Source organism: Aythya fuligula, chromosome 6 (genome assembly GCF_009819795.1).
Source record: "Aythya fuligula isolate bAytFul2 chromosome 6, bAytFul2.pri, whole genome shotgun sequence".
In the NCBI taxonomy this organism is placed as follows: domain Eukaryota; kingdom Metazoa; phylum Chordata; class Aves; order Anseriformes; family Anatidae; genus Aythya; species Aythya fuligula.
In genome coordinates this window covers 6,305,463-6,318,693 of record NC_045564.1, presented here as the reverse complement: position 1 = coordinate 6,318,693, position 13,231 = coordinate 6,305,463, and positions in this window count along the sequence as shown.

Genomic DNA, 13,231 nt, shown 5'->3' with positions numbered 1-13,231 from the left:
GGTGTTTCAAATAACATTTTAGATTTGTTTTGGGCTCAGCTCTGGTCCTTTTAAAGCCAACCTTCAGTTCAGTCCAGTGTTTAACAGTGCAATTCACTATGGGGCTTTCAGACAGTAATGAAAATGTTGTCTGAGAACTTTAGAAAGAGAATCGCCACAAGCCAAGTAGCTCCACATGCAGCAACTCCAGCTGGTGTTTTGCAAAGTATGTAAATTGTATGCATACTCTTCTAGCACTGCAACTTTAAAATATGCAATGGGCAATTCATTACTGCGGAGCAGACAGGATTGTCACCTAGGTTCTTGCCAATCTTCCAACTTATATTTCTCTATATATTTCCTTTCCTGTCTGCACTTTATTCCTGATTAAACTTCTGACTTGGGGACTATTCATGACTCCATGAACACCGTGAAATGGTGGCCATAAGGAACTGATGGCAAGTGATCTAGCACGGTCCACTGCAAGGCTTCTGCCAATTTGGCCAACAGAACTCAAGGAGCAATTCTTACATAGACTCATTTTGTTCAGTATTTCCTTTTCAAACAGAAATCAAAACAAAGCCAAACTGTTATTTGAACTGGCTGACTAGAATTTTTAAACAATCACCAGTGTACTCCCAATTATTTAGTTTATGTCATAGTATTTATTGGTTAGTAATAGCAAATATTTATTGCATAGTTAATCTTGCACTAAAAGGCAAACAGGATGAAAACTGTACCATACGAAGTCTATAACGTTCTTTAGATCACCTGTAAAAATAATAAATAGCATGGAACAAATGCTATTGAACAGGCTTTTGTGCAGAGGGGCAACAGGTTCAAAAGACCTATCGTCCTCACTAAATCAAGCTGACACAGATTTGTTATATTTCAATCTACGGTTTCCTTAATGAATCTCAACCTTTTTTCATTATTTAAACTGTCAGGAAGCTACCATGTCTGCAATTTTCCATGTCTTCTTTTTTCTTCTCTTGAGAAGTATTTGGACATTATTTTAATTTATTCTGCCATTAACATCTGAGCATTGTCTGCTCCTTGCTCAGTTTTGTGCACATCTCAGTAAGTCCTAATAGCTGAGCTGGTATGTGACATACAGCAGTTGCTCAGGATACGCTGGGAGTTTGAATTCTAAAGAAAATAACTTAAACATTGGATGTGGAGGACACGAAAGGTGTGCAAAGCTGGTTTGAAACAGGTGAAGAATACTGTAACAGCTGTTATCTAATGAAGAAACCTGCCGGTTTGAGAATGCATGAGCCCTTCTGCTCATACTGGAAGGACAAGTATAATGAGCCTACTCCAGAACATCTAGTCCTACACTATGCCAATGAGCCTTAATCAGTAGAGAAGCAGGTTGTTATCAACGTCTGAGAGAGCGTTCTCAGCGTGTCCCAGGTCCTTGATACACCAGTAATAATTGGCAAATCAATGTCAGCCTGGTGCCTACAGAAGTCTCTGACAGCAGGAAGAAAGTTGTTATCTGTGAGCTACCAGTATGGCTAAACAGAAGGAACTTAGAAAGTTTTGGTGGGCTAGGATTTGGCTTGTTTCAGCATGAAGTGCTGGCCACTTTAGAACAAAGGTGGGATCAAAGTGCTAGCTTAGATCTAATTGTATGGTTTCAGAGCTAGGGTTACAGTTGGCTCTTGCAGAACCCATTGAACAAATGGATTAAAGAGTTTTCTCTCTGACTATCAAGTAAAGCCCAGGAAGCCTGTCAGAATGAGTCACCCAACTAAATTAAAGCCCTAATCTGACATGGGCGTAGACCTTAAGTTAGGTTTCTAGGCAGAGGTTACATCACCAGGTTTAAATACACCCTGGTAAGGACTGAAATCAGAAAGGGCACTGGATTAGGAGTCTACCTAAAGCAGAAAGCAGATTTATTTGCAGTTTCCTTATAGGCTGAGAAGTAAAGATGAACCATCAGCAATCTCTGAAGTGTCTGTGCAGCTACCAAATAGAGACAATGCCTAATGTGCCTGCAAATCTTTACCATAAAGATGAGTTAGCCTACATTAACTGGTCACTGACTAGAGTAAGTCACAAGTGATCAGTGTGCAAGGAATGATCTCCATCCCCTTTGAAACTGGGATGTGGTCAGAAAGTAATGGGTTGCTGCTGGAACACATCTGCCAGCAAACAGGACCCATCAAGGTGGTCCTGCACACAAAAACTTTGGGGCTCCTGCTGGCCCCACAGACTTTTTCCAGTATCTTGCTCTACCTACAGAGCCTTCTCTGGTAGGCACATAGAAACTCACGTGCTCTGACCTACTTTCTTCAGACTGTGTCCTAGACAAATGGGGTAGCACCAGGGACTAACGTGTGGCTGCAGTTATAACTGTACAAAAATAACCTCTTATGGATTTCTTTGTCTCACCCCTTCCCCCAAGAGAATGCTGGGGAATAGCATATATACCTTTAAATACAATAGCTTTTATGGTCTATCCAAAGATTGAGAAAAAAAAAGTGATATATTAAACTTTACATTTAGGGGTGGAAAATTTTAGTCAGGGAACAGCCACAGAAGGAAGGCTTATCCCTCGCTGTTGCTAGGAATCATGTCTACCGACAAGTGGGGACCTTGAATACCAGCTATAGTAAAAATCAAGCTAAAAAGTTTTAGGTTTGAATATAACAGAACAATCCAACAGTAGATTTTTATAGTAAAAAAAAAAAAAAAGCGTGTGGAGAGAAGAAAGCTAGTGGGGGGTGACACCAGCATCACCCAAATTGTCACACCCATGAGCTAGCATCAAGCTGGGAAAAAAAAAATTGAAAAAACTACTACAGTTATCCTCTACATCTCCATCTGTAATGTTTTCTTGATTTGACAAAAATATGAATCACTTGAGGGTATAGAAAACATAACACTTGTTTCACACAACACAGAAATATACAACTCAAAACAGAAGTGGAAGCAATATTGTGATAGATATGACAAAAGTGTATCTCTAGTATGCAGTGTGAATCCATATGTGTGGAGAAGGGCAGCTCGACAGGATAGGGCTGTGAACACTAAGGAGTGCTCATGCTTCAAATAATTTTAGCTCAGATCTAAAGTTCAGTGATTATTAAGATTGCTACGATAAAATTACGTGATCATCACTTCAAATTCGGATCACTTGAAACACAGATGGAATGAACTGGCATCTTAATATTTGCTGTTCAAACAGGCTAGTTTGTTGAATTCCTTGAAATAAGATGCAGAAGATGTTGCTTATAGGGAAACCAGGTATGATAACTTTACTACAGGGAACATAAGTACTTCAAAAGTACTTATTTCCTAATGCTTTGATTCTCTAGGGAAACACTGCATGATCGCTTTCACTGAAGTAGAGGACTAGATATCAAAGAATCTGGTTGTGTAGGTTACTTAAACAACTAATTTGTGTATTTTTATTTTATTTTCAATTTATGTAATAAGAGTGATCAAGCAGAATGTGAAACAATACAAACAATTTTAAGGAAGTATAAAAAATGATCATTAAGATCTATACCAACTATTTCTACTGGATCTCCTTAGATAGACTATTTCTACTGCATTTAGAATATTTCACATACATTTCTTCTTTGGTGATAAAAATTTCAGGATTTGTCACATTTTGTTTGATTTTTTTAGTTATTTTTTTAAACATAAGTTCCCCTGAATACCTTTAAACATGTCTGAAAAAAAAAAAGTTTGGCTTACAGGTATAACTCACCTCTATGTATCTTCCAGATTTTTGTTTTTGCTTTTTTAATATTTCATGACATTGATAACAGAACTGTTAATGGTCTAGTATGCACTACTCACAAACAAGTATTATCTCTAATCAATAAAAATCCTGTCCTTTTATAGATAGTGCCAGCATCACAAATAGCTTCTTGTTGAGGTTCAACTTTTTGAATTATGTTTCCGTAATAAGGGATGTCATTAGCACACCAGCAGCAGAGATTTCATCTACTTGAATTAATGAAGCTCATTGTTTAGGGTTGGACAGAAAACAGCTATTCAATCTTTGGAAAAATTGGGAAGTTTTGAAATTAAGGCAAAGCCAAGAACTCTAAATGCTACTCACAAAAAAAAAAAAAAAAAAAAAAAAGCCAGTGACTGGTACTTAAAATATTAAACAGCCTTTTTGGTAGGATGCTTGTCCTGCCAACCAAATCTGAATGGATTTCTTTCACATTCAAGAACAATGTAATTCAGTGATTCTTTTGGTGATTTTGAAAATGTGGTTAAAAGATGTGGGGGAAACAGGAAGAAAGGGAAAAGCTCATCATGACTTGCTCTGACAAGACAGTCCCAAAGGTAAGAACCATTCATAATTAAGATGTTATCAACGTAGTAAATTAATTTAAATGTATCCCTATTGAATTTGAAATTTGTAATTTTCTACCATAAGTCTAAGTCTAAATGATTTACATGTGTTTTTTTTTTTTTTTTTTTTTTTTTTTCCAAAGTAAATCAGAAAATATTGCTATCTCATCTAGAATGTAAAAAAAAAATGACTTTATTTATTTATTTATTATGAGCGAACAGAATGGAAGCCTTTCGTTACTTTTCTGTCATGACTGAATAAGATAAAGTTAGGAGTAACTTTTGAATTGAAGCAAAATGATTCTGTACTTTTTCTTTTCTGAAAAGAAAAAAGAAGGCAGTTTTTTTTTTTTAAAGGAACCTTTCAACCTGTCTGCTTATTAAAGAATAAAAGGAAAATATTAAATACGCTGTAGGAGACCTCTTAGGTCAATCTGGGTCATTCTTTAACAGTGCAGTATAGCAAAATATATATATATATTTTTTTTTTTTTTCAGATTGTGTGCATGTGTGTATTCCAGAATCTAGCCTCTTTTTCTAGAAGTGTCTTTCCTTTAAGTTATCACTTCTCTTAGCTTCTTTGAAGCCATGGTTTTCAAATAGTTTCAGCTATCACCAAAATATTGATAGATACATCTATCTCAGTCCCCATAATGAAAATAAATCCCAGCAGCATTACTTTCTTTGCTGACACAAGTAATACCATGTTACGAACTTAGTTATGATGTTTTTTTTATCCCATAAACAGTATTGACTAGAAGGGCTTTACTCCATCATCTGTGATTTCTATTCCCTTAGAGTTCACGGATATAATCTCTGGGGTAAGGGGGTTTATGTAATTAAAATATTACGTGAATTTATGAAAATGTTCAGCTTTGTAATGTTAATCATATTCATTTTCATTATTCACTTGACAGGGAAGAAGATTGGAACATGTGAACTTCCTCAGATCCTAAGTCCGTCCATCCTCAGTGTCCTGTATCTAACCTGTGGCTAAAGAATGGCGCCCTGAGGAAGCGTGAGAACAAAGTGCTTTATCTGTGCTTCTGCAGAATATACTCACAGATTCCCAGCAATTTGTGGCTCTGGGACTTTGTGAGCCATCTTGCATGTAATAGCTGTTGATCTGCTCTTATCTGAATGCGTCCATCACTTTCTGAACCCATGCAGACTTTTGCAATTCTGTTGTAAAGGCTCACTTAGCTTAATTTGTGTGCAGGAATTTGAAGGAATAACGTAGGCCTACTCCTGCCCGAACATAGTTGTATTTTGAGAGGGAAAGACAAATTAGATTTCTCCTTGTTAGTGGGACAGAAGTTATTAGGAAGCTCTGCTCTGGCAGGATCAAGCTATAGATGTAGAATGAGATAGGGCACAGATAGCTTTGTTTTCCTTCCCTGCCTGCAGGGAGCTTCTTCCCACACATGAACATACAAGCACAATGCAATATTAGCAGTATGTTATGGCAAGAAAAGGGTATGCTGGGAAAATGTTCTCTGATTTTATTTATTTTTTAGCAGGAAGTAAGATGCTATACTCATGTATGTTCCATTTCACCTTAACCCCCACTTACAGAAGACATATCTTCATGGTGAAGAGTGGGAACAGGTCCTACTTCCATGTCTTACAAAGCTAATCTACAAAATAATCCTCTTACTACATTTGTTTTTTGATCCTGGCATCAAATACAACCAGAAGCTGTAATGATTTCCCTCTTGAGCTCTGAAGCTAGAAAAACTTGTAATGCATCCTTGTACAAATCTGAATATTTTATTATGCCTATGGAACTACACATAAGCAAAACCTACACATAAGATGCTACAACAGTTGTGAAATTAACTTTGATTTGATCTTCTTTAATTTCAAGTTTCCAGACTGTAGGCTTGGCCTTTGCTGCAAGAGAAAGTTTGGGGAACTTTTGTTCTTAAGTAACTCTTGTGTCTTTAAATGACCACTGAAATAAAACTGTACTGAAACAAGGTTAGGAGAAAGATTAATTGCTTTTATGCAGAAGCAGGCTGCTAGAACCTGAGGTGCAGCATAGACGTTGCTCTTTTGAGTGTTCTGGTAGAACAACAAATTGTGAATGGTCTAATGATCAACTATTGAAAAATTATACATATATTTATCTGACTGGAGAAGGAAAACTATGATATGGTTTTCAAAGGACTTGAAAACGTTGCAGAAGTTCACCGATGTTAACATTATTTCTCCTGAAAAGCTTGTTTTTTCTCTTCTCTTGGTGAAAGCCCTGAACCCTGCGTGTTCTTTTCAGGCCTTACTGCAAAATTATCGTTTATAAAGTCACTGTTTCTTAAGTGAAGGCATTCTTAAAATACAGTAACACAAGCAGCAGAGAACAACTGCTCTAGTGACTGACAGTCTGTGCTAACTGTATAGTCAGCCATCACTCATTTGTGGAGCAGGGAGTATGGATGGAAAGCATTTTGTATGTGGACATTTCTGTTAAAGTAACTCATGTTTTTGTAGTCTCCCCTTTCCCTGCTACCTAACAGACTGCCTCTTCCCCTGAGAAACTATGTGTCACTACTAATGAGCTCGCACAGCCCCTGTATCTCTGTATATTTCTTTGTCTATCTTAGCTCACAAATGACTGCACTGAAGCAAGATGAAGAGCTTTTGAAAAACAGAAACTCGAGTGCAAATGGGAATGGAATTCAGATTCTACTTATTTTATACAGAAATTAGTTGTGCCAGAGCTTCCTCACACCAACACGTCCCCAGGGATATGGCTTAAACTTTTCAGCTCTGGAGTCTACCCTGTTCCCCAGTGCTCATTATTCAGCACAATTTCTGACACATTATAAAAATACACATCTTTAGATCAGTGAATCAGCCTGCTCATTTGCATGGATTGCTCACAAAGTGTGGTGAGAGCAGAGAGGAATGCCTTGATAAGTGTTTGTAGGGCCATGCCTGGTTAGAGGCACAGCTTTGCTTCTGGGGGAAATTCCCTGCAGCAATAGGAGAAGATATCCAACTGGGAACACCATTGGTTCAGGCTAGTGTTATAGGAACCAGCAAACAGTACTGCTTGAATAAATAATATAAACCGCCTACCTCCAGTCCATAGACAGAAGGTAGTGTTCGGAGCAGGTCAACAGATCTGCCAAGATTATTAGGAACAAAGGCCCCTGGTTGTCTGCAGTTTTCTGTGGCATGAACTGGGCTTTCATATGTGCATTTTTGGAGCCAGATCACCAGCTTGGCACCCTGGGTGACAAACAGCTCAAAGATTTGAGGAGTTGGCTGCCTTTCCCAGACTGACCAATATCCATCCTCTGTTTTCACCTAAAAAAAAAAAAAAAAAAGAGATATGTAAGTAAAGCTGGTCAACAATGACATAGCATATTCCAGAAGCATAATTTTAACAGATGTTTTGATTTATACACGCATGTTAAAGGGAATAAGAAAAGGGGATATACTACATGTGTGCTTCAGATATATATTACCCCCTACAGTTTGAAACCCTCTGTAGCAGTAAATAAGCACCACAGATACGCAGAACCAAAGCACAAAGAAGTTTCAAGAAGGCTCCCACTACTTCTGGTCTCACCCCATTCCCAAGCACAGGTAACTGGGCATTGTTTGGCCAATGGCATCTAGTGCTTCTAATGCATTACAAACAGAGCCAGATATCTGGAAACAAACACACTGAAGCTTAACTCACTGACAAGCAGGTCACCGTATGTGTAACTGCAGCAGTAGGGAACATGCAGGAATGCCCTGGTAATTTCTGCTAAATTTCTGCACAGAGCCTTCAGCACAGTTTGGCTACCCATAACTTTCCCTCTTTAGATCAACTACTATGGCAATATTTAAATGCCATATACTTACCAACCCACCCCTGCCCTTACCCCTTCTTCCTATGTTCCTAGGGGAAAAAACAAAAGGAAGAAAGGAAGAAAGGAAGAAAGGAAGAAAGGAAGGAAGGAAGGAAGGAAGGAAGGAAGGAAGGAAGGAAGGAAGGAAGGAAGGAAGGAAGGAAGAAAGAAAGAAAGAAAGAAAGAAAGAAAGAAAGAAAGAAAGAAAGAAAGAAAGAAAGAAAGAAAGAAGGAAAGAAACAACAACCAACCAACCCAACCCAACCCAAAACAAAACAAAACACCCACTATCACAGAATCATAGAATGGCTCGGGTTGGAAGGTACCTTAAAGACCATCCAGTTCCAACCCCCCTGCCATGATCAGGAACACCACCCACCACTAGATCAGGTTGCCCAGGGCCTCCTCCAACCTGGCCTTGAACACCTTCAGGGATGGGGCATCCAAAGTTTCTCTTAGGCAGCCTGTGCCAGGGCCTCACCACCCTCTGAGTGAAGAATTTCTTCCTAAAATCTAATCTAAATCTACCCTCTGTTAGTTTAAAACCATTCCCCCTTGTCCTGTCATTACCTGCCTTAGCAAAATGGGGACAGGTCATTCTCCAATAACATCACTGACGCTTTGTTGGTACCCCTGTTTTCTTCCAGAAAATTCTTTTCATGCCTGCTTTGCCTCATGCCTTTTTCATGGATGTAGATACACCTCTAGTCATGACAAGTCTTAAAAAAGAAAACAAATGGATGAGAACAAATGAGCAGTCATCTCAGTTAAAACCTCTCTACATGAGGGATATGGTATGGGATGCAGACGTACCAAAACAAACAACTCCAAAGGGAAATGTGATTTTTTTTTTTTTTTCTAGAAGGAAAAAAAGCATTTCCTCCATCATCCACTAGACACCCTCCCATGTGTCATCTTGTCCTTCTGCTTCGGGTGTGAACAATCCTGACCTTGTTACTCCAAACTGCTACTTTCTTCAGCGATAGGAAGGGCAGCAAGAGTAGGCACTGTGACCTGACAACTTTGCAAAGCTGAAACTGAGACTCTGCACCAGATTCGGGCCTCTGCACTGTGTGAGGCACACCATCCTGGAGTGTATGAAGCAGGGAAGTCATTGCTAGAAGTGCTGGTGTGTGCAGTGGCACAAATGGTGGGGAAATTCCTATTATGCCAGGGGGCTACTGCTGCTCAGGTTAGTATGGACATGAGCTGCCTGTCCCAAGAGGTCACTGTACCACTGAGTGCTTTGTCAAGTGTCCAACAAATACAGAGCAATTTAAGCTATTCTGTGCACTTGTTTCATATATCCTTTTAAAATATGGTCATCCCCAAGCAGCACAATGCATCTCAGAAAAGGCTTACAGAACTTCATACAATAGCATTATCATTTCCCCTCTATCTACTTCAATTATATCTTGATGCATTCTACGGTCACGCTTGCCTTTCTCATCACCACAGTGCAGTCATGACTCACAGTCACCCCATGACCAACTGGTACACACAGTTATTTTCAACTTCTCATTTATTTTCTGCTATTAAAGTTCCAGAGTGCAACAGAAGCTTGTATTATTAGTTAGATAGGAGCTATCTAACTAACTAACTAACTATACATGTATATATATATATTTTTTTGGGAGGGGGGTGTCTTGTTTCTCTTACAACAGTCCTCAAAGTCATCTGGTTACCTCAGTTTGAAATAACTAGCATACGAATTATGGTTTGATTCTCTGCTTCAGTTAAGTTATTGATATATGCAATCTATGTTCAAATTTTGGTGCATTTTGCAATCAAGTTCAACTCTCTGCCGTACACATTCTTTAGAGTACATGACTGGTTTCTCAAAGTCAGCTATCTGGAATCTCTGATTATCATTTCAGATAGAAGCTGGCTCTTTTGCATGGATGAGTAAGAGCAGTATCTAGGCCAAAATGAATAGTGGAAGGAAGTGAATACAACAGAGAGATGATACATATTGTCATATGGGCTTTCTGAATGTGTACAAGCTGTTTTCTGTAACAGTTGATAACTACTAGAGCAGGTTCTGTTGAATTTCTTGACAGAAAACAGAAGAACCGTGAACTTAAAGACAACTTCAAACTCTACTGCATATGCATTGGTAGGTAGCTTATTCGAAAACTGAAGATTCAGCAATACCATTAATGCAGTTAAGTAGAGACAGTATCCAACTCCTGACATATCTTTAGAGAATTCTTTTATCTTCAGAAAAGCATGCAAAAAAAGAATGGACTGAGATCCCAATTTTAAACTCTAATCTCACAATCAGCTTTCCTTTCATCTTGCAATGCAGAGCATGAACAACTTGACAGCAGCATGTAAATGCCTGCATGGCAAAAAATTGTTTGTCAATATTCAGTCTCTACCTAATGCTTACAATGTTGACACACTTATAATTAATATACGAGTTCCTTATTAAATATTTGCTTTTCACATAGATAAAAATAGTGCAGATTTTATGTCCAGTAGTGACGCCTGGTGGCTAAGGTAGTTATAGCAATGACAACCATTCCTGGCAGAAGATCACGAAATCATAGAATCATTAAGGTCAGTAAAGACCTCCAGGATCACCTCACCCTACTACCAATGTCACCCAATAAACCACGTCCCTAAGCACCACATCCAAACTTTCCTTGAACACCCCCAGGGACGGTGATGCCACCACCTCCCTGGGCAACCCATTCCAAGGCCTGAGTGCTCTTTCTGAGAAGAAACGTCTCCTAATTTCCAGCCTAAACCTCTCCTGGTGCAACTTGAAGCCATTCCGTCTAGCCCTATCACTAGTTATCTGAGGGAAGAGGCTGACCGCCAGCTCCCCGCTACCTTTCAGGTAGTGGCAAAGAGCAATAAGGTCTCCCCTGAGCCTCTTCTTCTCCAGACCAAACACCCCTAGTACCCTCAGTTGGCCCTCACAGGACTTCTGTTCCAGGCCCTTCACCAGCTTCACAGCCCTTCTCTGGACAGGCTTCAGGGCCTCGATGTCCTTCTGGTAGTGAGGGGCCCAAAACTGAACAAACTACTCAAGGTGCGGCCTCACCAGAGCAGAGTATGGGGGGATGATCACCTTTTTTGCCCTGCTGGTTACACGATTCCTGATATAGGCCAGGATGCCGTTTGCCTTCTTGTCCACCTGGGCACACTGCTGACTTATGTTCAGGTGAGCATTGACCAACACCCCCAGGTCCTTTTCCTGTGCACAGCTTTCCAGCCACTCTACCCCAAGTCTGTAGCATTGCATGGGGTTGTTGTGACCAACATGCACGACCCGGCACTTAGCCACATTGAATCTCATCCCCTTGGCCTCTGCCCATTGAGCCAACCTGTCCAGGTCCCTCTGCAGAGCCTTCTTACCCTCTGGCAGATAGACACTTCTACCCAGCTTGGTGTCATCTGCAAATTTACTGAGGGTGCACTCAATTCTCTCATCCAAATCATCAATAAATATGTTAAAGAGGATAGGCCCCAACAACAACCCCTGGGGAACAAAAGTTGTGAATGAGAGTGAGGTACTTTGGAATGAGATACTTTGGAATCAGCTCCTTTTCTGTACCCACACATATTGCAGACTCTTCCTCAGATGTCAAGGAACAATATACAAATGTATTATTAAATTTTAATCATAAACATCTTACAGTTCTGTCACAGTTTGGTCTTGCAGACTCTTACACAACATACCCCATACTTGTATGGTGCAGAAGTCAATTATAAGACACATCCTAGAGCCGTGCTACTCCAGCGGCAGGTTCCTGAGTTTAGACTGCAAGGAGATTTTGCTGAGGCCTTGCCAAAATTCCTGACATAAGAGGCTCTCTGCATTCTTGTGGGATACCCCACAGTTGTTGTTCTTTCACCACTTCTCAAGGGCAGCTGTAGCAAGCCAATGCAACTTAAATATAGCCATGAACTACTGTGTAATTCCTGGCCTAACCCACAGTCCCCATTGCTTACAGCTGATCATCAAAATTAATCAGTAGACCTTGCTAAAAAATGAATGATCTTCTATCTCATTGTTTGAACTGCTGTAAGCCACAGACCACTTTCAGAGAGACTACTAAATACAGATCTATTGTGCAGAACATTACAAAACCTCCTGCTTGTATTTTGAGTGTAAATTTAGTTGTAGAAAATGATTGCTGAAAGCTATGTTTAGTCCTGGAGCCTTCTGTTTGGCACCTGTGTTACCTTTGTCTCTTCGCTGTCTTCCTGTCCCCATCCTAACTCTTTTCCTTAGTTTTATCTCTCAGTTTTCACTGTTGCTTTTCGTGACAGTAGCATTCTGCCTTTCTCAGATGAACTTAATTTTACGTCTAATTCTTGTGATAAGATTGCCTCTGTAGTCCCTAGAAATAACTTTATACTGTTGCAGCTCCTAACACTACTTTATACTTCTTGAATTGACTAGGCATTTGTAGACCTCCTTATGTGGAACTAAATTGCCTGTAGTTGGTTCTATACTAGGGAACTATCAGAAGGATCTTTCCAGTCATATCCTGTCAGCACAAGGACAGTTATGGATATTTTAACATCAGAGGGGATGCACTGTAGTAATTTATGCAACTTTACCCTATGAACTGACAAGGAGGATTTAAAAAACAAAACAAAACAAAAAACTGAGGTGAATTTTGGGTGCAATTTAAGTTAACGGCAATACCATGTAACTTTATGAATAAAAATGTCACACATAACACCATATTTAGAGTTATTTATAACTATATTTAGTGTTATATGTCATGGGGGAGTTTTAGGTTGGATGTTAGGAAGAACTTCTTTCCCAAAAGGGTTGTTAGACATTGGAACGAGCTGCCCAGGGAAGTGGTGGAGTCACCATCCCTGGAAGCCTTCAAAAGACGTTTAGATGTAGAGCTTAGGGATATGGTTTAGTGGGGACTGTTAGCGTTAGGTCAGAGGTTGGACTCGATGATCTTGAGGTCTCTTCCAACCTAGAAATTCTGTGTCTGTGCCTGTGTATATGACATATGACATTCCCTCAGCGCGGCCGGGCGGGGCCGGGCGGGCGGTAATGGCGGCCACGGGGGCGGTGCGACCGTGAGCCCAGGCACCGCCCC